General features: G+C 37.0%; 1 protein-coding gene across 10 annotated transcripts in view; it reads right to left on the bottom strand.

The window, feature by feature from the left end:
• The window catches only part of RANBP17 (RAN binding protein 17), a 371,265-nt gene that overhangs the window by 195,910 nt on the left and 148,251 nt on the right, over positions 1-27,104 (bottom strand). The window lies entirely within an intron of this gene.

Here is a 27,104-nt window from a genome sequence, read left to right as displayed (position 1 = left end):
TCCTTAATAATTAGTGGAAGAAAAAAAAGATACTAAATCCTAGTAAAGGTAGTTGCCATAACTTATTTGCAGGAAGGTATTCAAGGTCTAAGATGACAAGTGAATTTTGGCAGGTACCAAAATAAGAAAATTGATCTAGTGATCTCTAGATCAGAAACTCTGATAGTAACTGAACTTTAAAATTGTGATCTATAGTAGTTGATAATACTGTATGTTGTAAGAACATATTCTTGTGAAGTTCCTCTCAGACTGTGGATTTTTATTTTTAAAGATGGTCTTTATTATTAGATGGAACTTACACACCAAAAAGAAATTCTTAAGAGATCTTCTCACTATAATACAAACTGCTGAGAATAAACACCTTTTTCCTTGGAGTTCCAGACAAGAGCCTGAAATAGTCAAAGGTATTTACATTCTAGGTTTAACAAGGTAGCTTGTATAGACATGCTATCATAAGTTACAAGGATGACACGGGAGACATATGCATGGAGATTAAAATAACAAAACTCGTGGTAGGCATTCAGCCTAGTGGCTAAGATGCTGGTCAAGATGCCTGTGTCCAATAACGCAATACTTGGGATCAATACCCAGCTCCAGCTCCTGAATCCAGCATTCTGCTAATGCAGACCTTGGGAGGGAGTAGTGATGGCTCAAATGGCTGGATTACTGCCACCCATAAGGAAGATCTGGTTTGGCTTGGTCCAGGCCTGGTTGTTGCGTGCATCCGAGGAGTGAACCAGCAGATGGAAACATCCACATGCGCTCCCTCTTTCTCTCTCCTACTCAAATAAATAAAATAACAAAATTGGGTAAGAAGCAGATCTGGGACTCTAACCAATGATTGTTTCTAAAGAATACATAAAATAGCGTTTTAGAAAAGTAAATGTTTCTTAAATTCAAGGGTGGCTTTACTTGAACTAGTAAGTATAATCACAGTCTCAGAGTACAAGTCAAAACACAGAAGTGTTATACTGTCTTTCCTCCTCTATCTTGAAATTCAACAAACTGCAAACAATGATCATGTTGTTATTAACTTCAAAATCCTCAAAACCCAGTGGTACACTTTTTTATTGCTATATTACTTTCTAACAGAAAGTAAAAAGTGCAATGGACTTTCTAAAAACGTGTTCAACCAGAAATTGTAAGTCAATAGTATTTTCTTACTTGGTTCACTTGATCAATCCAATTTTCAACTTTTCCTTGTATGCTTAATTTAGGAAAAAAGATGGATTTTAATTTTACATTTTGTAAATATATATTATTTGGTTTTTAAAAATATTTATTGATTTATGTTAAAGACACAAAGAGAGAAAGATCTTCCACCCACTGGTTAACTGCTGAAATGGCTGCAACAGCCAAGTCTGGGCCAGGCTGAAGCCAGGAGCCAGGAGCCATCCTAGTCTCCCCATGGGTGGCAGGGTCCCAAATACCTGGCTCATCCTCCGCTGCCCTCCCAGGTGCATTACCAGGGAGCTAGATGGGAAGCAGAGCTGACTTGAATCAGCATTCTGATATGGGATGCTGGCATTGCAAGTGGCAGCTTAACCCACTGTGCTACAACACCTGTCGTTCTTATTTGATTTTAAAAAGCCACAAATAATTCCTCTGAAGTTCTCCTATTGTACTGCAGAAAAAGCAACTTATCTTAACAGAGGAAGAATAAAGCAAGACCAGGATTTAAATCCAGTCCCAGCTAAATTTGAGTTTTGGTAATTATTAACTTTTAAGTCTCATTTTTCTTATCTGCAAAGGCACTTAACAGGCACTTAAGAAGAATGACCTGAGATACTATGAAAAGCTACCAGTATCTAAAGCAGAGGAGAAGACAACAAAAGGAAACCTTTAAAATCAGCCTTCTTTTTAGAATTTAAAGTCTGAAAAATAGTGTATAAATGAATACAAACAAGGTTTTTACACCTATGCAGTGGTAAAGCCACAGATAACAGCACATAAAAGTGTACCTAATAAAAAACTAGAAATGAACAAAGATTCTGAAACACAATTCATAAAAGATCAATAAACAAAGAGATGCTCAATGGCATAAAATGTATTTTTAGACAGAATGAATCTTTATTAAACATTTTATATTGAAGTTGCGAAGACTGGATTTAAAGTGTCCAGATAGCCTTCATCCGGGTTCTCCTAACCTGGCATATCTGTCAAAATTATATCATCAATATTGGCATAACACTACCATCTAAAGACTTTATTTGGGTTTTGCCAGTTTTCTCACTAATGTCCTCACCTTCTCTTCTAAGATCCAGTCCAGGACTCCACCAGCATTTAGTTATCATGTCTCCTTGGTCTCTCTAGTCTGTGGTAGCCTTTTAGACTTTCCTTGTTTTTCATGTCTTTGACATTTTTAAAGAGTACTCATCCAGTATTTTGTAGAATTTCTTTTATTTTGGTCTTGTTAGATATTTTCCCAAGATTAAAGTAGTATTGGTTATAGAAAATAAGACTTTATCATTGATGTGTTACTGATATGGGGCCCAGAATTGGCAGGAAGTTCGGGGGAAAAAAATGAGCTGGAAGATTTTCCTACAATTTCTGTCCTGCAGCCCTGTACTTTAATTCTACCCTCTTACAATACCAATCCAGTCTGCCCACTTTCCCATGATGCATCTCCCTTTAGGAAGGATAGCTTAATTCACCTCTCCTCAATGTGGATTGAACTTAGTGATTTGATTCCAAAGAACAGAATTTTTTTTTTTTTTAAAGTGGTGATTTCAAATGAAGAAAACAAGTAGATTACATCTTAGTGAACTGTTAAAGGTTAAAATTACCGTTGCTAAGCTATGAGGTAGTGCTGTAGGGATGTAATTCTTGGCTTTTATTCAAAGTCCTTGCTCTTGAATGAGATAAGAATCCAAGGCAGAGATATAAGTAAGGTGCATAAATAAGAGCAGGATTTATTTAAAATGAAAGAGTGAGAATTCATTCAAATGTGAAAGTGGGTAACCCCCATGAAGATACTTGCCAGGCTAGGGCCAGAGCTACTTCCCAGGAGAGATGATGGGAGAAAGACAGAGAAAGTATGCTTTTCAGTTCAGCAGTCCCCTTTAGGGCAGGGAGTGGCACTCTAACTGAATAAACATAAGACATGGAGTTTGGGCAGGGTTTAGTGTGCATGAGTAGATCATTCTTATTTCTTCTATCACTGACCTATCTGGATCTTGAAAAATCTTGGATTTCTCCATCTACAAGGGATCTTCAAAAATGTAATGGAAAAATGGAATTAAAAGAAAATACACATTTTCTGTGAACTTTCTGTAGCTCCTTTCCATGTCAAGAATTACTTACTGACCTAAATATAAACACAATGTATATATTTTACTCAATTCTCAAAGTGATCTTTGATCCCCCAAAGTTTAGCTGATTTCTATGAACTTTTCCAGTTTTAACATTATATTTATGCAGACTACAGACAGAAATAAACAACAGAAGTAAATCTAAGGCAGAGAATATACTTTGTGCTAAAAGCTTTTTTTGAAATATTCAGGAGGGAAGACTGCTGAGTATGCTGAAAAAGCACCAAAAAATGCAATCAGTAGACTTCTCCTTTTTAGAGTAATTAATTTTGTTGAATCAAGGAAGCCTTCCTCTCCTGTAAAATTAATCTGCAATAACCTTATTTCATTTAAAGTTCCCCTAAATAAGAACATAATCAGAAAATCTATTCTATTGAAGTCTGGTTTTCCAATAGCATTTGCTTAGTTTGACCTATGAAGGTTAGCTTTTTTTGTTGTTTTGTTTTTGGTAAAGACAAGAAAATTGGACATAACATAATGTATACTTTTTAAAAAAAATATTTTCTTTATTTATTTGAGAGGTAGAGTTACAGACAGTGAGAGAGAGAGAGAGAGAGAGAGAGGTCTTCCATCCACTGGTTCACTCCCCAAATGGCTGCAATGGCTGGAGCTGCGCTGATCCGAAGCCAGGAGCCAGGTGGGTCTCCCATGCAGGTGCAGCAGCCCAAGTGCTTGGGCCATCTTCTACTGCTTTCCCAGGCCACAGCAGAGAGCTGGATTGGAAGAGGGGCAGCTGGGACTAGAATCAGTGCCCATATGAAATGCCAGCACCGCAGGCAGAGGATTAACCTGTGCCACGGCGCCGGCCCCCACAATGTACACACGTAATGAAACAGAATGTGGTACAAATATGTACAATTTTCAAGTTTATTAAACTTTTTAAAATAAAATTTCTTAAAAAAAGGAGAAATTGAGGAGTTGAGAGAGCATCTCCCTTTTATTCTACATTCCTAATAATAATATTGTTGCCATTTCCATCTTCTATATGGAATACCAGATCCAGTTCCCTGCTAATGGCCTGAGAAAAATAGTGGAAGATGGCCCAAGTGCTTAGGTTCTTGCTACCCACATGGAAGATCCAGAAGAAGCTCTTGGATCCTGGCTTCAGCCTGGCCCAAACTCAGCCATTGCAGCCACCTGGGGAATGAACCAGTGGGTGGAAGATCTCTGTCTCTCCTTCTTTCTGTAGCTCAGACTTTCAAAATAAATAAAAAAAAAATCTTAAAAAAATCAGAAGTTTAAGCTTCTTCAATGCTGGTATTATGATAAAATTACCTGTGGTTGTCTCTTTTTCTGATATTGTAACCTATTACTGTAAGAGTTTTTCAAAAATTAGATTGACCTTTTGTTTTATTTCCATTTTTTACTGCACCTTTTCAGAACTCAACTAATGCTGGACTCAATCAGAATAAATCATGCTGTACTCTGCAGAACATCTGAGCTTAATACTTAATGACACTGCATATGTTGCATGATATACTTGTAGCTATTTGTAAGTTTTTCTGAGTTCTTCAGGTTCAGGTATGAAATCTTGATTCATTAAGCATGGAGCAAAAATTAGTATCCAATGAAAGAACTAAACAAAACTGAGTATTGGAATAAAGTAGTTTGTATTACATCTTTAATGGTGTGCAAAGAAGCTGAAACATCTCAATAGTAATCTTAGAGCTAGACAAGAAAAAAAATTGGCAAATAAATCTGTTCTCTAAATAATCAGCATTTAATAGAGAAAGTTTGATACAGGTTGGGTATCCCTGATCCAAAATGCTTGTGACCATAAGTGTTTCAGATTTTGGAGTATTTGCACATAGGAGTACATAATGCAATGTCTTGGGAATGGGACACAAAATTCATTCTTTTTATATATACCTGAAACACAGTCTGAAGGTAATTTATCCAATATTTTTCATATGCTTGACTCACAGGGGGCTCAAATGTATAATTCCTCACCTGTGTGTCATGTCAGTGCCCAAACATTTGGATTTTGGAGCATATTTGGATTGGGGATGTTCAATCTGTTCCAGGAACTGAATTATTAAAAGAATCTCCTGGAGAAGTAGAGAACGCTTACAACACTAAAATGCTCAGTTCTAACATTCATAGAATCATAGACTATATAAGGGAAGAACCTCGGCTTGGGGTTAGATTCTGGGGAATTTTTTTTTTTTAATGTATAATTTTTTTTAATCTTTTATTTAATGAATATAAATTTCCAAAGTACGACTCATGGGTTACAATGGCTTCCCCCCCCCATACCGTCCCTCCCACCCACAACCCTCCCCTTTCCCACTCCCTCTCCCCTTCCATTCACATCAAGATTCATTTTCGATTATCTTAATATACAGAAGATCAGCTTAGTATACCTTAAGTAAGGATTTCAACAGTTTGCTCCCACACAGAAACATAAAGTGAAAAATAATAGATGATTTTTTTTTTAAATGATGATGAAATCAGATCAGACCTATTGTCATGTTTAATCCCAGTGAGAGTCAAGTTGGGAATTGATAATTTCTTTTTTTTTTTTTTACAGAAGATCAGTTTAGTGTACATTAAGTAAAGATTTCAATCGTTTGCACCCCCATAGAAACACAAAGTGAAATATACTGTTTGAGTACTCGTTATAGCATTAAGCCTCAATGTACAGCACATTAAGGACAGAGATCCTACATGAGGAGTAAGTGCACAGTGACTCCTGTTGTTGACTTTACCAATTGACACTCCTGTTTATGGCATCAGTAATCTCCCTATGCACCAGTCATGAGTTTCCAAGGCTATGGAAGCCCCTTGAGTTCTCCGACTCTTATCTTGTTTAGACACGGTCATAGTCAAAGTGGAGGTTCTCTCCTCCCTTCAGAGAAAGGCACCTCCCTCTTTGAAGACCTGTTCTTTCCACTGGGATCTCACTCACAGAGATCTTTTTGCCAGAGTGCCTTGGCTTTCCATGCCTGAAATACTCTCATGGGCTTTTCAGCCAGATCCGAGTGCCTTTAGGGCTGATTCTGAGGCCAGAGTGCTATTTAGGACATCCGCCATTCTATGAGTCTGCTGAGTATCTCACTTCCCATGTTGGATCACTCTCCCCTTTATTTATTCTATCGGTTAGTGTTAGCAGGTACTAGACTTGTTTATGTGCTCCCTTTGACTCTTAGTCCTTTCATTATGATCAATTGTGAACTAAAATTGATCACTTGGAATAGTGAGATGGCATTGGCACATGCCACCTTGATGGGATTGAACTGGAATCCCCTGGTATGGAGAAACATTAATGTATAATTATACACATAGAAGATAATACAGCCACTAAAATAATTTTTCATTTCTGCAGATGTTTTGGGGATTATCTCTGGTGTTGATAACTTTCTTCTTCCATGTTCCTTTTGTGCTCAGCACAAGTTTCAGCTGATCATGATTCTTTGTCCAGCAGAATAATCCAAAGCAAAAGTCTCCGTGGTCTGAGCCTTGGTCCTGACCACATGGGTTGCTGTCATCATCCATTAGCTTTTCTCACTAGGAGGCACTCCAGAGGAGCTCCATCTTAAGAAACCAGAGTAAACTTCCGCAGTAAACTCTTCTTCTTGGTAGTTCATTGGCAAGAGAAGCCTAAAAAGTGAGTAGCAGTTTCAACTTCCAGTTCAGTCGTGTCATTAGTGGTAAACTATTTCTCCACTAAATACTAAGTCCTCCAATCTAGCACAGAGTCTAGAGTCATTTTTGGAAAGCAAAAATAGCTAAGACCTGGAACCAACCTAAATGCCCATCAACGATAGACTGGATAAAGAAATTATGGGATATGTACTCTTTAGAATACTATACCGCAGTAAGAAACAACGAAATCCAGTCATTTGTAACAAAATGGAGGAATCTGGAACACATCATGCTGAGTGAAATAAGCCAGTCCCAAAGGGACAAATACCATATGTTCTCCCTGATCGGTGACGACTGACTGAACACCAAGAGGGAAACCTGTTGGAGTGAGGTGGACACTATGGGAAATGGTGGCTTGATCAGCATAGCCCTGACTGTTAATGAACAACTTAATACATTATCCCTCTTAGTAGTTTTTTTATCTGTTCTACTTAATATGACTGGTTTAGATCTGTAATTGATGCACAGTTATTCTTAAGTGTTGAAAATTAACTGAAATGTGATCCCTGTTGAACATGGTGGTGGGAATGGGAGAGGGAAGAGATGTATAATTTGGGACATGCTCAGGCTGACTTGCCCCAAGTGGTGGAGTTGGAAGCATACCAGGGGATTCCAATTCAATCCCATCAAGGTGGCATGTACCAATGCCATCTCACTGTTCTAGGTGATCAATTTCAGTTCACAGTTGGTCATGGTGAAGGGACTGGGAGTCAAAGGGAGCACATAGACAAGTCTAGTACCTGCTAACGCTAACTGATGGAGTAAATAAAAGGGAGAGTGATCCAACATGGGAAGTGAGATACTCAGCAGACTCATAGAATGGCAGATGTCCTAAATAGCACTCTGGCCTCAGAATCAGCCCTAAAGGCATTCGGAGCTGGCTGAAAAGCTCATGAGAGTATTTCAGGCATGGAAAGCCAAGACACTCTGGCAAAAGATCTCTGCGAGTGAGATCCCAGTGGAAAGAACAGGGCATCAAAGAAGGAGGTACCTTTCTCTGAAGGGAGGAGAGAACCTCCACTTTGACTATGACCTTGTCTAAACAAGATAAGAGTCAGAGAACTCAGAGGGCTTCCATAGCCTTGGAAACTCATGACTGGAGCATAGGGAGATTACTGATGCCATAGACAGGAATGTCAATTGGTAAAGTCAACAACAGGAGTCACTGTGCACTTACTCCTCATGTAGGATCTCTGTCCTTAATGTGCTGTACATTGAGATTTAATGCTATAACGAGTACTCAAACAATATATTTCACTTTGTGTTTCTATGGGGGTGCAAACTGTTGAAATCCTTACTTAATGCATACTAAACTGATCCTCTGTAAAAAAAAAAAAAAAAAAAAAAGAAAAAAAAAGAAATTATCAATTCCCAACTTGACTCTCACTGGGATTAAACATGACAATAGGTCTGCTCTGATTTCATCATCATTTAAAAAAAATCATCTATTATTTTTCACTTTATGTTTCTGTGTGGGAGCAAACTGTTGAAATCCATACTTAATGTATACTAAGCTGATCTTCTGTATATTAAGATAATCGAAAATGAATCTTGATGTGAATGGAAGGGGAGAGGGAGTGGGAAAGGGGAGGGTTGTGGGTGGGAGGGACGGTATGGGGGGGAAGCCATTGTAATCCATAAGTCGTACTTTGGAAAATTATATGCATTAAATAAAAGTTAAAAAAAATAAAAATAAAAAAAATAAAAAAAAAGAAAAAAAAAGAAAAAAAAAATGAAACCTTTTGACATTAGGGTGGTGTCTTCAGAATAAAGTCCATTTTCTGAACTAATGACTAATATTTTCTTGCAAAGTCAAAACTGAGGTATGAAGTGGGGTGGTATTTCTCATGATCATACTCCAAGACCAATGTACAAAATTTTTGCTTTCCAAAAATGACTCTAGATTCTGGGGAATTTTTAAGGTAGATTCTAAGCTTAAGTTTCTATGACTGAATTGTTTCTTCATGATTGTACATACAAATTAAAAAGCCAACTTTTTTCCCCCTCATTTGAGAGGGAGAGAGGAAAACACAGAAAGGGAAATGGCTCTCATCCACTGGTTTCACTCCCTAAATGCTTGCAATGGCTGCAGCAGGAGCCAGAAACAAAGAATATAATCCAGGCATACCACATGGATGGCAGGAATCCAACCACTTGAGCCATCACCTGCTGCCTCCCAGAGTCTGCACTGGTAGAAACCTGGAACTGGGAGCTGGAGCAGGTAATCAAACCAGGCACTCTGACATGAGATATTGATGTTTTAACTGCCAACCCATGCTAATTTTAATAACAGAAGTAGTCTTGGAATTTATAAAATCTTTTAGCATATTACGCTTTATTAAATTTATCCCATTTCTTAAGCAAACACCAGAAAATATGTATTTTGATCCTAATTTCTATATTTTTCCTAGGAGTTATTAATATCGAAATTTGTATTCTAATGAATTTTTTTTTTTTTTTTTTTTTTTTTACAGGCAGAGTGGACAGTGAGAGAGAGAGACAGAGAGAAAGGTCTTCCTTTGCCGTTGGTTCACCCTCCAATGGCCGCCGCGCCGGCGTGCTGCGGCCAGCGCACTACGCTGATCCGATGGCAGGAGCCAGGTGCTTCTCCTGGTCTCCCATGGGGTGCAGGGCCCAAGCACTTGGGCCATCCTCCACTGCACTCCCGGGCCACAGCAGAGAGCTGGCCTGGAAGAGGGGCAACCGGGACAGAATCCGGTGCCCCGACCGGGACTAGAACCCTGTGTGCTGGCGCCGCAAGGCGGAGGATTAGCTTAGTGAGCTGCAGCGTCGGCCTCTAACGAACTTTTAGTATCAATTTATAACTTGCATTTATATTCTAATACTATTTTTAGTGCTTTACCAAAAAACTCATCTATCCCTTTAAAAACCATCACAAAATATTTTTAATATTTTTTGTTTCTGGAATATATGTATATAGTATTTCTTTAACAAAATGAACTCTCAAATTTAACTTATAAAGTGCCTTATCAACCGTAGCTTATTTAAGTGGTCATATTTATTGTTAGCATACAGATTTCAAAATGATTTATGCTTACTAAACATGAAGTGACATTTCCATCAGTTATTGCTCATAAAAGTCTATGACTTATCTTTTAGTTCTTAGAAAAATGTATGTTAATAATGATAAAATAGTTGTAAACGTAGATGTTACATAACATCATAAAGACACAGAGATACATGCGCATACATGCACACTCATACAAGTAATAGAGCTCACTTCAGGTGGCAATCTAGAATGTTACCTATTATTTCTGTTTCTGTTCCTTTTACTTGAATTTTCATATAATTATCTTTATTAATACTCTGTATCCTTAACAACTAGAAAGAATAATCAAATCAGTAAATACTTAATGGCTCATGCTATGTACTACATGCTAAAAACTCAAGTGTGTTTTTTTCTAAAGCAGCAGGGAACTTAACTCTAAAGAGAGGTTCTAGATTCAGACAAGATGAAATAAGTAAACTATATCCTGTCTCTTGCACTAAAATATAAACTCTGGGTAGAAAATATAGAGAAGGAATCTGGGGACTTTAAAAAATAAATAAATAATAGTGGGCAAATTAGAGGAAGAAACCAGAATTCACAATACTATTAAATGAGTAGTAACTTTCATTTTTTCCCCTTACTCTCACCATATATTACCCAAAGGCAACCTTAAACCTACAAATATGTACTGGAAGCAGAATGAGAGAACATGCAAAGAAGCTGTCACTTTGTGGCCTATGGGCCACGGGGATGGGACTCAGAAGGCACAATTGGAGTGAAGGAAATCCTTTGTCTTCTTTTTGTTAGCTCTGCCCAAGTGCCTAGATGATGTCACAGATATGCAGTAGTATGGAAGTTTGGGGTGGGAAATGACAACTAAAAGCCTTTCTCTGTGACCAGGAGAGCTATGGTCTTAAGAAGATGCAACAAGAGCTGACATTGTGGCACAGTGGCTTAAGCCACTGACTGTGCCGGCATCCCCTACGAGTGCTGGTTCCCACCCAGCTCCCTGCTAATATGCCTGGGAGAAGCAGTGGAGGATGGTCCAAGTACACATTGGGCTTCTGCCATCCATGGCCCAGCTCTGGCTGTTGTGACCATTTGGGAGTTTATCAGTGGATGGAAAAATCTCACATTCTCTGTAACTTTGTTTTTCAAATAAATAAACATTAAAAAAAGAAGATGGACCAAATCTGCATAGTCTTTTTTTCCTGTTTTCCCTCTTGGTTTTTGGCCCTGGAAGCAGACACAGCTGCAGTAAATCTATTGGCACAACAAAAAACTACATCCCAGACTTTTGGTCAGAGAATTATATAAAATAGAAGTTCTAGGAAACAGTAAAGTGCTGAGGATACCACAAAAAGGAAGGAACTCAAAAAACCTATCCCATAAAGGGATCTATGATTACCTGGGCTCAACAATTTCTGTATAAATCTAATACTAAATAGCTCACTAAAATCTTTCAGTACTTTACTGTACTATGACACTGGCCAGGTCCCAACTTGCCATTGAGCAGCACAGACACTAGATAGATCCTAATGGCACTGAAAGGCTTTGAAATTCAACTGACAACTGAACCACAACCCACAAAAGCAGAGTCAGAATTGGTTTTGAACCTAATGAGGTCAAGTGACTGCCAAAGCAAACAGAAAATTAACATTCTTGTAAGGTTTAAAACAAGACCCAGAATCTCATCACCTAATATTCAAAATGTCTGGGAAACAATCCAAAATCGCTTTTCATAAAAAGAACTAGAAACATTTTAAAGTTTCCAGGGAAAAGAAAATCAATGATGACAGCCCTGTAACTATTAAAATCACCCGCCAAAAAGTAAAAGCACTCTTAAAATGAACAGGAAGACAGAAATTCTCATTAAAACAACATACACAAAAGAAGCTAGTAGAAATTTTAGAAATAAAAAATACACCGAGGCCGGCGCCGCGGCTCACTAGGCTAATCCTCTGCCTGTGGCGCCAGCACCCCGGTTCTAGTCCCGGTCAGGGCGCCGGATTCTGTCCCCATTGCTTCTCTTCCAGTCCAGCTCTCTGCTGTGGCCTGGGAAGGCAGTGGAGGATGGCCCAAGTGCTTGGGCCCTGCACCCCATGGGAGACCAGGAGAAGCACCTGGCTCCTGCCTTCGGATCAGCGCGGTGCGCCGGCCGTGATGGCCATTGGAGGGTGAACCAATGGCAAAGGAAGACCTTTCTCTCTGTCTCTCTCTCTCTCACTGTCCACTCTGCCTGTCAAAAAAAAAAAAAAAAAAAAAAATCAATCAAACTAAAAGGCAGTATGGGAAGAATTAAGGAATAAAGAAGATATAAAACATATAGAAAATAAATAGCAAAATGGCAGAACTAAATCCTTCATTATTGGTAATAACTTTAAATGTAAATAAATTAAACTTACAAATTAAAAGACAGATTGACAGGATGGATTTAAAAAAGCTAAAAGCTTTCTTCATATGACTAAGTTACAGTGTAATATCATTTCATTTCAGCATACAGGACTTCCTTTATCATTTCTTTCTTTCTTTCTTTCTTTCTTTTTTTTTTTTTTGTGACAGGCAGAGTGGACAGTGAGAGAGAGAGAGACAGAGAGAAAGGTCTTCCTTTGCTGTTGGTTCACCCACCAATGGCCTCTGCGGCCGGTGCGCTGTGGCTGGTGCACCGCGCCGATCCAAAGCCAGGAGCCAGGTGCCTCTCCTGGTCTCCCATGGGGTGCAGGGCCCAAGCACTTGGACCATCCTCCACTGCATTCCCGGACCACAGCAGAGAGCTGGCCTGGAAGAGGGGCAACCGAGACAGAATCCGGCACCCTGATCGAGACTAGAACCCGGGGTGCTGGCGCCGCAAGGCGGAGGATTAGCCTAGTGAGCTGCGGCGCCAGCCTATCATTTCTTATAAGGCAAGTCTACTAATGATGGATTGATTTACCTTGGGTTTGCTCATTTGTTTTTTGATGCTGTTGTTAATTTTTTAAAAATCTGAGGATGCTTGCTTGCCATTGGTGGAATGTAAATTAGTACAGCTTTAGGCAAAACAGAATAGGTGAAATTCTCAAAAAATTGAAAATAGAACTACCATATGATCCAGCAATATATATGGAATATATATATACACACACAAAGGAAATAACATCAGTATGTTGAAGAGATAGCTGCTCTCCCACTGCAGCATTATTTACAACAACCAAGATGCAGAATCAATGTCTATCAACCTACATGTCCATCAATAGATGAGTAGATAAAGAAAATGTGGCATAAAGAAAATGTGGTATATAAACACATGTGAAATATTGGTCAGCCTTATAAAGAAGGAAATCCTGTCATTTGGGACAACATGAATGCCTCTGGAAGATATTATGTTAGGTGAAATACAATGCCCACAGAACAACAAATACTGTATCATTTCACATATGGAATCTAAAAAAAAAAAAAAAAAAAAACAAAAAACAACTCAGTAGTAGACAGTAGAATGGTAGTTACCAGGAGTTGGAGGGTTAAGATCTTGGGGAAACAGTAGTTAAATGATACAAAATTTTAGTTGGCTAGAGAGAGAGAACAAGTACAAAAGATATTTACTGCATAAATGGCAACTATGGTTAATAGCAGTGAATTGTATTCTTGGAAAAAATGAGCTTTATTAAAAACTAAAAAAAAAAAAAAAAAACAAAACACACAAGAATAGGTAGGATACAGTTGGTGCTGTGGTACAGTAGATCTGTCTACTGCCTATGATGCTGGCATCCCAATTGGGCACCAGCTGGAATCCTGGCTGCTCTACTTCCAATCCAGTTCCTTGTTAATGCAACAGTGGAAAATGGGTTCCTGCCATCCACATGAGAGACCCAGATAGAGTTCCAGTCTCCTGGCTTCAGCCTTGCCCAGCCCTGGCTGTTGCAGTGATCTGGGGAGTGAGCCAGTGATGGAAGCTCTTCCTCCTCTTTCTCTCTCTGACTCTCCCTCCCTCTCTGTACCTCTGCCTCAAATGAATAAATAAATAAATCTTAAAAAATACACTCAAAAGAATAGGTAGGAAATTGCTAACTATGTTGACTGCTAGGAGGTATGGGGGTGGGTTAGGCAGAACTACCCACAGATATAAAAATGTATTGTAAGTTTTTTTATTAAATAGTTTAGTATTGGCACAAGAATAAGCCATCAGATCAATGGGACAAAATAAAGCCTTCAGAAGCAGATCCAATCATATATAAAAATGCAATATGTAATAAAAGTAGTATCTTAAATTACTGGGACAAATATGCTCTGTTTAATACTTAGCATAAGAACTATGGAACAGCCATTTTGAAAAAGATAAAAGATACATTCCTCCTTTCCTATCTTAGAATAAACTACAGTGGATCAGAAATGTAAATATAAAAAGTAAAATTACACAAACATCAAAAGAAAACATCATTGAATTCCTCTAAGACCCACATTTAAGAAACAGCTTTTCTAATTATGACTAAAATCCCAGAAGCAATCAAAGAAAAGGTTGATAGATTTGACTAAATAATAACAAACGCATGGTCAAAAACAACTGAGAGACAAGGAAAAAATACTCACATCCTTTATTACGGATTAAATCCTTTATTCAGAACTTTTTTAGATTGAAGGAAAATGACCTACAGAAATCCTATAGGAAAATGAGCAAAGACTTCAACAAATAACTCAAAAAAGATAAAATGACCCTTAATCACTGAAAACATATGCAATTTCATACATATAAAAATGAAAACTAGGGACTGGCATTGTGATGTAGTAGGTAATACTGCTGCCTATGATACCAGCATCCCATACGGGTGCCAGTTCGTGTTCCAGCTGCTCCATTTCTGATCTAGCTCCCTGATAATGGCATGTAAAAAGCAGTGCAAGATGGCTCAAGTGCTTGGGCCCCTGCCACACACGTGGTAGACCTGGATGAAACTCCTGGCTTGGCCTAGCCTAGTGCTGGCCATTGCAGCCATCTGGGAATGAACCAGCAGATGGAAGATCTCCCCTTCTATTCTCTCCTTCTCTCTCTCTGTAACTCTGACTTTCAAATAAATAAATAAATCTTTAAAAAATGAAAAAACTCCAATGAAATTCCATTTTTCACTCATCAAACTGGCAAAAATTCAAAAGCTTGACAATACATTCTGTTGGTGAGGTAGTGAAGGGACAAGTAACTGTATATGCTGCTGATGGAAATGGAAAACAGTGTCATCTCTATGGAGAGGAACTGGTCAACATCTAACCAATCATATATAAGAGTATTTCAAAGAGTTCATCGGAAAAGTTCATGGAAAAATAATTCTGTTGCAAAAAAGTTTTAAATTCATACTTATTTTTTCATAATATATATAAATATTTTAAAATTTTTTTGACAGGCAGAGTGGATAGTGAGAGAGACAGAGAGAAAGGTCTTGCTTTCCACTGCCTTCCCGGGCCACAGCAGAGAGCTGGCCTGGAAGAGGGTCAACCGGGAAAGAATCCAGCGCCCCGATCGGGACTAGAACCTGGTGTGCCGGTGCCGCTAGGTGGAGGATTAGCCTATTAAGCTGCGGCGCCGGCCCATAATATATATTTCTGTAGTATAAATTTTCCATGAAATTTTTGAAGACCCTCATATAACTAAACCTCAAAACAGAATCTCTGTATGAGTTTACCCTGGATATACATCTATAGTAATATGAAAACATGTTTGACATTTTCATGGAGTGTCACTGATAACTGCCAAGCATATGGATTGGTTGAATAAACTACGATATATACACTAAATGAAGTATTACACATATATAAATCAGAATATGGAATGGTTCCCAAGAGACATAAAAAAGAGAAAAAAGTAAAATGCAAATGTATACACAGACATGTGCATATATACATACGTATGTATGTATATCATGCCCTAACTTTCGTGTACAAAAGAAGGAAACTTTTTTTAAAGTACATGTAATAGTTTATTACTACAAAAAGGAAAACAAAAGCATAAACTAGGGAACAATCCAGTTAGTTGCCTACAAGTGCTTGGGGAAACTGTATAGAAAGAACACAGGCAGAATTGACATATCTCTGGTTATGCTTTTATGTATAGTTTGGCTTTTGAAAGCATGGCAATATTCTACATATTCCAAAAATAAAATAAATAACTAATAATGAGGAGTTACTAAAACTGACAGCAAACACATGAACTTAACAGTATTTCTGTGAACACCATAGCCAAACCAAAGGGAAAGATGGGAGAGAAGAGAAGAATGACTAATCTGAAGTAATTTTTAAATACAGTATTTAACAACACATTCTCATTGTTTGAGAGGCAGAGACAGGGACAGAGAGTCAGACACATGGAAATCCCATCCATTGTTTCACCCCCCAAATGCCTATAGTGGCTGTGGCTGGGCTAGGCGAAATCGGAGCTGAAAATTAAATCCAGGTATTCTACATGGGTGTTAGTAACACAACCACTTCAGCCATCATCTGTTGCCTCTCAGGGTCTGTAACAGCAGGAATCTGGAATTGGGAGTAGGGACTCAAACCCAGGCACTTTGATACAGGATATGGGTATCTTAAGTCTTATCCCAACATGTCCTCATTTTTGGGGTAGAAGGAGAGGGAGTACTGCAAACGAATCCAAAACTCTTTTAGCAGAGATTTTTTAAATTGCAAACCCATTCAGAAACTGATCTAGGTATACTAAAGGGCTGAACAAATGGGTAGGTAAGCTGATATTAGTGGAGGTTCTCACTGTGGAAAAAGGAATATACAAACATGGCCTCTTCTTCAATGCTGTTGAAGGAGAGAACTGTTTAAGGCAAAGAGTATATACGGATAAATCAGCAATGGATTCTCTTAACTCATGACATCTGATTCAGCTATGAAAATTGAAAATCAAAATGACACCTACTCATCTGGTAGCAGCTAATTTAAAACCCAGTGTGTTCCTTCTTTATCTAAAAGGAGGCAAAGAAACTCCATTAGAAATTTGTTCTTCAGGGCCAGCATTGTGGTACAGAGTTAAAGCCATCGCCTGAGACACTGGCAGCCCATATCAGAGAGCTGGTTTGAATCCCAGCTGCTCTGCTTCTGACCCAACTCCCTGCTAGTGCTGAAAAATAAAGGCCAGGGAAAATGTTACATCACCTCCATGGGAAAAATAACACATCACTTACATTGGAATAACAAATGAAATGACTGTGGAATTTTCATCAGAAATCATGTATTCAGATGAAAGTGCAGCATTGTTATGGAGAAATTAGAGAAAAAAATTCTTCATGAGTCTATTTGAAATGACATCCTCACAGAAAGGAAAACTATAAAATTTCATTGTCAGTGGACCCACCTTGTAAGAAATGCTAGTTTTTTTCAAACAGAAAATAAATGATGTCAGAAAAAAAAAACAGCAATATCAGGAATGAAAGAAGAGGAAACAGAAAGGATAAATATGTATCTGGATAAATATATTAGACTTTTATTTGTCTCTTATACTCAGCAAAATATAATGGTCTAAAAGAAAACTTGTATTATCTAAAGAGTTTTCAATGTGTGAATAAAAATATCTACCATACAACTAAAACACAAAGAATAAAGGATAAAAGGACTTATATTCCTCCTTAAATGGGAAAATATTAATTTTAAGTAGATTGTGAAAAGTTAAATATGTATGTTACAATTCCTACAGCAACCATGAAAAAAAATCCATTTGAAGATACATAGTAAGAAACATTCAATAGATACAATGGAAAGCTATAAATATTTAAAGAATCTAAAAAGAAGCAGAAAAGAATTAGAACTTAAATGCAGACGGAAAAAACAGTAAACAAACAAAGATCTAAGTCCAGACATCAATAATTGTATGCAAACGGTATAAATACATAACGAAGAGATAGCACAAAAAACAAGATCCAGTGATATTATGTCTACCAGAAAAGCACATAGTTTAGGGGCAAGCATTTGGCGTAGCAGTTAAAATTCCCATGTCCCATATCAGAGTATCTGGGTGTCATACCCTGTCCCAACTCCTGTCTCCACCTTTCTGCTAATGCAAATCCTAGAAGGCAGCAATGATGGCTCAAGCAACTGAGTTTCCTGCTACCCAAATATGAGACCTGGATTTTGTTCCTGGCTCCTGCCTCTAGCTGGCCCAGTTCTGGCCATCATTGTTGGTACGAAGGGAGCAAACCGACAGATAGGAGCTTGCTCTCTCTCTAAAAAGAGATACATGTATGTTAAAGCACAAGTGTGGAAAAAAAAAAAAAAAAACTACCTTCAAAGACATATCCAAAACTATACAATTTATAGGAGATACATCATTGAGCATTCAGAAAAGATTTCTCAGAAAAGATATTAAAGTATGATCCATAAAAGAAAAAAAACAAGCAAATTAGACTTTGACCAAAATTAAAGACTCGTGCTCTTTAATGAACATGTTAAGGAAATGAAAAGACAAGTTACTCTAACCCATCAATATGTACAATTATTATATGTTAATTTAAAAATTGTATAAAACTTTAGGGATGCAAAAAAGAAACACACTCTCCTAAATTTAAAAAGGAAAACAAGCTACATACTAAGAGAAAATTTTTGCAAATCAAGTACCCGACAAAGAATTTGTACTTAAAATGTATAAGTATTCTCAGTAAGAAAAAAAGTCCTTATTTAAAAATGGGCAAAAGACTTGAACATTTTTTAGGAGGACATATAGGAAACAATTAAGAACATGAAAAATGTTCAACATCATTGCCCATTAGGAAAATGCAAACTAAAACTCAATGGGATGCCTTACAATACTGTTAAAATGGCAAAACAAAAAAATACCAAAAACTAAACCAAGCAAACACAAAAAACCTTGCTGGCATTTACAGAAGTTAAGGTTGTACTAGAATATAGGTAAAATTGGAGAGATTTTACATCTCCACAATATTGAGATCAAATGCCCTAATATTTAATGACCTACAACTAAAATAAAAGATATTCAATTACCATACTTGGAAAGATTACAATGAAGGACAATGACAGTAGAAGTAGAAGATTGCAAACTGCAATCCATGTAATTTTTGTTTTTCTTTTACTAGTAATTTCACTTTTAGGACTTATAGTAGACATTTTTGCAGAACATGTATGTTCCAGCATGTGTACTGCAGCAACAATGTAATTTTGAAAAATCTAAGCATCCATGTTGGAGACAAGTTAAAGTATGGGGCATCTATAAGATTACCATGTAGGCCGGCACCACGGCTCACTAGGCTAATCCTCCACCTAGCGGCACCAGCACACTGGGTTCTAGTCCTGGTCAGGGCGCCGGATTCTTTCCTGGTTGCCCCTCTTCCAGGCCAGCTCTCTGCTGTGGCCCGGGAAGGCAGTGGAGGATGGTCCAAGTGCTTGGGCCCTGCACCCCATGGGAGACCAGGAAAAGCACCTGGCTCCTGCCTTCGGATCAGCAGGGTGCGCCGGCCGCAGCGCACCAGCGGTGGCGGCCATTGGAGGGTGAACCAACGGCAAAGGAAGACCTTTCTCTCTGTCTCTCTCTCTCACTATCCACTCTGCCTGTCAAAAAAAAAAAAAAATATTACCATGTAGTCATTTAAAAAAAGAGATCTAAATATGTGAATAAGGATGAAAGGGCCACTCTAAAGGAAAAACTAAATTTCCACATGGGGCAGTTCATGTTAACTGGAAAAACTGACATTAGTTTTGCTATATTTAATTTGGGGAGGAGGAGACAGGAGACAAACTGTGTTGTAAAAATACGGATGATCTCAAAGGCATCATATTAAATTAAAGAAATTAGCTTCTAAAGTCAAATTCCACGAGATTCCATTTATATGACATTCTGGAGAAAGTGGGTGAGAACGAATCAGTGGTTGCCAGGGATCAGAGACAGAGACAGAGCAAGTGTGTGGCAGCATGAGTATTTTTTGTTTATTTGTTTAGGTAATAGAACTATTCTATATCCTGATTGTAGTAGTAGATATACCTGAGTTAAAATTCACAGAACAGTACATTTAAAAAGTGAATTTTACTACATATAAATTTAAAAAGGAAGACTGCCATGCTCTTGTTGGTGGCTATGTTGGTTTTCTTCCTGAAGGACTATATTAGGATGCTATTTTCTTTTAACTACTAAAGCCTTTGTTCTTACTCATTTCTGATTCAAGCCAATTAGAATTAACCTAAATAAAAGTGATTAAGATGCATATTGTTTTTGACATCCACAAGAGTTATTAACATAAAGCATTCTGCTTGAGAATGAGGAATTTTTGTCTATTATAAAAGTATGAAGAAAAGCACCATTCTGGTTTACAAAATAAGAATTAGTCAGATATCTTACATGATACCGTATCTTAAGATAAAGTAATGAGTCACTAGTTTGATCTTCTGAGTGAAATTTATTCATTCTTTATGTACATATAATTATGTCAAGCACTACATGGCATAGTAAGAGGTTTTTCTTCTCTATTTACAATTATATTGCCATACTTTGAGTCTGAAAGTCTGTCGAATCTTTATCTTCATGCAAAGTGGAAATAATGTTTTGTATTGCACAAGAGAAGAGAATATTATAAGCATTATAAAACTGTTCAAATTGTTTGTTAAGTTATACATTATAATTAGTTTGGCAGAGCTAATACAAATCACATTTACAGACTAACAATAATAAAATTGAAGTACCAGTTAAATATCCAAAATAATTAAAGGAATCATTTTTAGCCTGGTATAATTAGCTAATTCACTTTACAAGCATTTATTAAAATGAATTCACATGTTATTATTCCATAGGTAGTTACACAATAGTGTTTATACAGGAAAAAATAATGAACCAAACTCTTTGTATCCAGCACTCTACAATTAAAACGAAGACTCCCCAAGTAATATCAATCTAGGGTAGACTAATTAAGTTTGGTTTGATAACCATTCATTTCTTCTATTGCCTCTGAGCAAATTGTTTATTAGAGAAAGTTATTTTACACAAATCAAATCAAACTGGGTAAACCATTATATTTGAGGGAAACTTTAGCCATCAGTCAATTAATCCATCATTTTCTCCAGACACTATTGTTTAACGAGCAGATCATATTATCAACAATTTAGATATCATATGATTCAATTATAACCGTAAATTTATTGACAGTTTCTCTAATACTTTTATTATGAGTAAATTTGAAATTCTTTTTACCTTTGTGAGAAAAGCAAAACCAGTTTGAGTATTAAAGTCAATCCAAGAAACATTCTCTACAAATTTTAAAATGGTTTGAAAAATACATTGCTAAAAAAGAGAAAGTCTTAATAAATTAAAATATCAATAAAGTAAAATAAAATTTCAACATTAAAAACCACTAATAAAATGTATTTTAAATGCTGAAATATATTTACTACGATCTTAAAGTTATAAAAAAATTCATTTTAAGAGTGGACTTAGGAAAAAATTAATTTTTACTCAAACAATTAGGAAAAATGTTTAAGTTTAATATTAAGATTGAAGCCATATACCAACAGAATTTATATAACTTGTTAAAAATCATAAGAATACATGTTTCTAGTTCTAATTCTAAGAATACAGATTTCATAGGAAACATTAAAATTAAAATGTCATATATTAACATTTATATATAACAGGAGAAAAAAAATAACACCTTTCTACATCTGCTAAAAGATCACCAATAAGATTGATTTCTGGTTCTTAGTGAGAAATGCATACATATATAAAATGCTAGAATTAGAAGAAATCTTGATTACAGAGATTTTAATGTAAAAATGTTTATATTGATCCTTTGTATATATACTTGCCTCTAAGCTTGGATCTTAGAATCGAATACTTTCTTACTAGATTTTCTCTAATAATTTTATGTTGGCTACTTTTATCTTATCTATCTAAGTTTAAAAAAGAGTTATGGACCACAGCTTTAGACTTTTTCTCTATTTCATAACAGGAAAGTTCTAGACTCCCCACTGACACTAAATATTATATATCAGAACGATAGGGTGATAGGTGCTTCTGATTTAACTTAGTACAACTCTTTCTCATTATATACATATATAAAGAAATTGGGAATTGGAAATGTCTGATTCCATATCACATACTTAATTATCGGTGTCAATTAGCTCTACATATTCACAAATGATAATTTTTATAAGCAATAAACTTATTCTGCTGAACAACTATAGTTACTGCTAGACGCCCTATGTGATCTAACAGTGACACTATGGCAGAGTCATCTAATAATCAGATGAATGGCATATGGCCTATGAATTACAAATTCCTACATATGTCCATAGTTCTCAAAATGCACTCATCAGAGGTTCAGAACTCAAGAGTGATGCCTCAGGGGCATCTCAGGACTGAACCAAAGTAACATCTGGCTCACTGAAATCTTACATCCTCATTTTAGTGCAAGCTATTTGCTTCCAAGAAAGATTTCATTGAGGAAACAGTTATACTGGTTGGAAACCAGTTTGAAATCACTAATTTATCCTATGTATATTCCTGAAATTTTCAGAATAAAATATTTAAGTAAAAAGACAGATGCTGGTTTAATTTTTTTTAGCACAACACTTTGTTTTACATATTTACCTTAAAAATTATTTTTTATAAAATAACATAAATATCTGCATGAAAATATTATAGTCAGTCACTTGATAAATTCCAGTATTTGCATACTATAAATTTTAAGTAGAGGAGAGCAGTCATCAGTCAGTACATAATATCAGCAATATCTTTTTTATGAAGTCATTCCATATTTATCTACTTTGTGTCCATTAAATTTTTTTGGTATCCACTAAGTGCTTTTTTTTTTTTTTTTTTTTTTTTTGACAGGCAGAGTTAGACAGTGAGAGAGAGAGAAACAGAGAGAAAGGTCTTCCTTCCATTGGTTCATCCCCCAAATGGCTGACACGGCCAGTGCACTGCGCTGATCCAAAGCCAGGAGCCAGGCGCCTCCTCCTGGTCTCCCATGGGGTGCAGGGCCCAAGCACTTGGGCCATCCTCCACTGCATTCCTGGGCCACAGCAGAGAGCTGGAATGGAAGAAGAGCAACCCGGACAGAACCCGGTGCCCCAACCGGGACTAGAACCCGGGGTGCCGGTGCTGCAGGTGGAGGATTAGCCTAGTGAGCCGCGGCGCCGTCCCCACTAAGTGTTTTAAAAACACTGTAGAAAATATTCTATGTAACTATTTCTCAAATATCTGTAGCACAATCAAAAGTTTGTAGGGAAATGGAATTAAAATATGTTTATTTTAGTGCAAAAAATTTTGAAATTCAGGCATTTTTTTATTATACACATTTTCCATGAACCTTTTGAGGATCCCTTGTATGCATGGATTTCAAAAATATTTGCACATGGGCACTGGCATTGTGGAGCAGTGGGTTAAACTACTGCCTGCTATGCCAGCACCCTATATGGGCAGCAGTTGGAGTCCTGGCTGCTCTATTTCTGATCTAGCTCCCTGCTAATGTGCCTGGGAGAGCAACACAGGATGGCTCACGTGTTTGAGTACCTGCCACCCATGTTGGAGACCCAATCAGATAAGGTTCCAGGCTCTTGGCTTTGGCCTGGCCTAGCCCCAGCTGTTGCAGCCATTTGAGGAGTGAACCACCAGAGGGAAGATCTCTGTCTCTCCTCCTTGTTCTCTCTCTGTGTTTCAAATAAATAAGCCTTAAATTTTTATACCAAAATAAATTAATAAATTCATCTATTTTCCATGAACTTTTTGAAGTCCACTTGTGTGTATGTATATAGACACCCTTTCTATAAAGTACAAATTTAAGAGTAGGAATCTTTTTTTTTACAGTAAACAATTTGAAGTATCAGCCTTTATTTCCCAAACAAGAATCTACAAGAAATTTCCTTATTTATTTTTTTTTTAACTTTTATTTAATGAATATAAATTTCCAAAGTACGGCTTATGGATTACAATGGCTTCCCCACCATAACGTCCCTCCCACCCGCAACCCTCCCCTTTCCCATTCCCTCTCCCCTTCCATTCACATGAGGATTCATTTTCAATTCTCTTTATATACAGAAGATCAGTTTAGCATACATTAAGTAAAGATTTCAACAGTTTGCTCCCACACAGAAACATAAAGTGAAAAATAATAGATGATTTTTTAAATGATGATGAAATCAGATCAGACCTATTGTCATGTTTAATCCCAGTGAGAGTCAAGTTGGAAATTGATAATTTCTTCTTCTTTTTTTTTTTTTACAGAAGATCAGTTTAGTGTACATTAAGTAAAGATTTCAATAGTTTGCACCCCCATAGAAACACAAAGTGAAATATACTGTTTGAGTACTCGTTATAGCATTAAGCCTCAATGTACAGCACATTAAGGACAGAGATCCTGCATGAGGAGTAAGTGCACAGTGACTCCTGTTGTTGACTTTACCAATTGACACTCCTGTTTATGGCATCAGTAATCTCCCTGTGCACCAGTCATGAGTTTCCAAGGCTATGGAAGCCCTCTGAGTTCTCTGACTCTTATCTTGTTTAGACAAGGTCATAGTCAAAGTGGAGGTTCTCTCCTCCCTTCAGAGAAAGGTACCTCCTTCTTTGAAGACCTGTTCTTTCCACTGGGATCTCACTCACAGAGATCTTTCATTTAGGTTTTTTTTTTTTTTTTTTTTTTGCCAGAGTGTCTTGGCTTTCCATGCCTGAAATAAAGAGTAGGAATCTTTCATTAAGCTTGGTTTTCCCAACAAAAAGATAGTTCATTAAATGGTTGAATCATTATATGTTTCTTCAAAATATTTGGCCCTCTGCAGTTTTACATATTTTTGATTTATAGTGTTATTAAGGAAGTACTGGACACTGGTTAAAACCTTTAAATCCAAAGATGATGTAAGTGCTAATAAAGTAAGCTCATTCTTGATGTTCCTATTCAGGCTCATTCTTGATGTTCCAGCAAAGTAAGAATTCCTACCTGATCTCAACAACTCACCAGCATTACTTAACCATCTCTTTCAGCACAAATATTTCCTGAACGCTGAAAATAGCAATTGTATTTAAGTATAGCATGTGCCTATAATGATAACTTAAAAATGATTTCAAAAAGAATGTACAGGACTTCCTTCAACAAATATATATTGTATTTTATCACAAGTTAGATGGTGGATGGAGTGGTGGCAGCTTGACTTGTTTATTTGTTTTGCTGTTTTATGCTCTATAATGGCTCAAAAAACTGAGGAATCACAGCATAAATGAAGCAAATGGGTGACATCAATTACTCAAATGGCTCATTGCCATAAATATTACATAAGATGACCCTGAATGTTTATACTAGCTTTTAATGAGATAATTCAAATGCTATTAAAGATAGATAGAATATTTATCACTATTTCATACTATTGTGGGAAAATGACAGTACTAAATCAATTGATCAAGTTCATCCAGTAGTAGCCTCAGGATTTGAATCTAGTCATCAAGTTCAAGATTAAGAATTTTCTTAAAAGATTATGTTCCATTCTCACATAGTGGTCACTTAACTATGCATGGAAATTACTGAATATCTATAATATGCTAGAAAAATATGTGAGAAACATGAATCTACAGTTTCACATTAGGCTTTCAATAGCCCTCTGTGATTATTATTTGGTATAAGTATCCCTACTTTCAAATATACACTAAGTACATGAAGATTTATAATGGATATTCGGTTTAAATATGCTTTGTGATTCAAGCCCTTGTGATATATAGGAGATGTCAGGGCTATGATTCCTTGTCATAGGAAATATAATATATACACAGAAAAAGCTAGATGTTACTAGGTCTCTAGGATGCCAACTATTAACAACAATTTGTTGTTCAAGTTGGAAGGGAAAAAATGATAATTCTCCAAGGTGAGTTACACATTTAGAAGAGTAATAGCTAGCAGTAAGTGTTATAAGGATTAGGATTTTATTGCCCCAATATTTCATTATGAGAATTATCTAACATATAGCAAAGCTGTACAAATTATACAATGAATATCATATATCTACTATCTGATTCTATCATTACATTGTTCTATATTTACATTATTACATATCTTGCCATCCCTCTATCCATCTATTAATCCATCAGTTAATAGAGGTTTTAAAGCCTTATATGTATTTTTTAAGACTTATTTTTATTTATGTAAAAGGCAGAGTTACAGAGAGATGGAGAGACAGAGATCTTTCATCTGTTGGCTCACTCTGCCAAATGGCTGCGACGGTCAGGGCTGGCCCAATCTGAGCCAGGAGCCAGGAACTCCATCTGGGCATCCCATGCACGTGGCAGGGAGCCAAGTAATTGGGCCATCTTCTGCTGCTTTCCTAGGCACATTAGCAGGGAGCTGGATTGAAAGTGGAGCAGCTGAGACACAAACAGGCATTCATATATGAGGTGAACAAATTTCATGTATTTCATATATACAGATTTAGAAGCACAGTGATACTTCCCACCCTACCCTGCATTAGGCATAAGGTTCCTTTCACCCAGACTTATTTCTTGAATTTAATCCTTGAAATCCTACTGCTAGATATCACATAGGCTGGGAAACTCAAAATTCAGGGAAAAAAAATCCACATTCTAGGATTTGGGGAAAGGGGAGCTAAGAAGGCTAAAAGAGGAAAAATCTACATTTTCTCTTAATTCTAGAATATTGGTTTCAGAGCATTGGGTTACAGCATACACAAGATCACCTAGGCTGCTTTTAAGTGTGTTGGTTTTCAAATATGTCCATAAATTCTTTGACATCCTTTTTGTCAAGAGGTGGAGCTAACTCCCACTCCCTTTGAATATGGGCTGGACTTAGTGACTCACTTCCAACCAACCGAATATGGCAGAAGTGATAATGTGTCACTTTTAAGAGCAGGTCACAGAAAGGATAGTGGTTTCCTTCCTGTTCTGTGTTGGTCACTCACTGGATAGCTGCCATATCCTAAGGAAAGCCAAGCAGCCCCATGGAGAGCTTCCGGTGGCAAGGGGAAGCGCCCTGTCAGCAGTCAACTGAATCAGCCATTCGATAAGCTGATCCTCCAACCTCCGTCATATTCAATTCTCAGTCTTGGCTGGATGCCGTGACTGAAAGCTCGGGACAAGCTGGAATCAAGAGCTCCCAAATTTCTGTCCCTCAGGAATACCGAAACAAAGCATGTCCTGAGGTAATCTGTTACAAGTTAATAGCTAATTTAATGCTATTAAT

This window comes from Oryctolagus cuniculus, chromosome 6, assembly GCF_964237555.1.
Source record: "Oryctolagus cuniculus chromosome 6, mOryCun1.1, whole genome shotgun sequence".
Classification (NCBI taxonomy): Eukaryota; Metazoa; Chordata; class Mammalia; order Lagomorpha; family Leporidae; genus Oryctolagus; species Oryctolagus cuniculus.
This window is presented reverse-complemented; position numbering and strand designations above follow the sequence as displayed.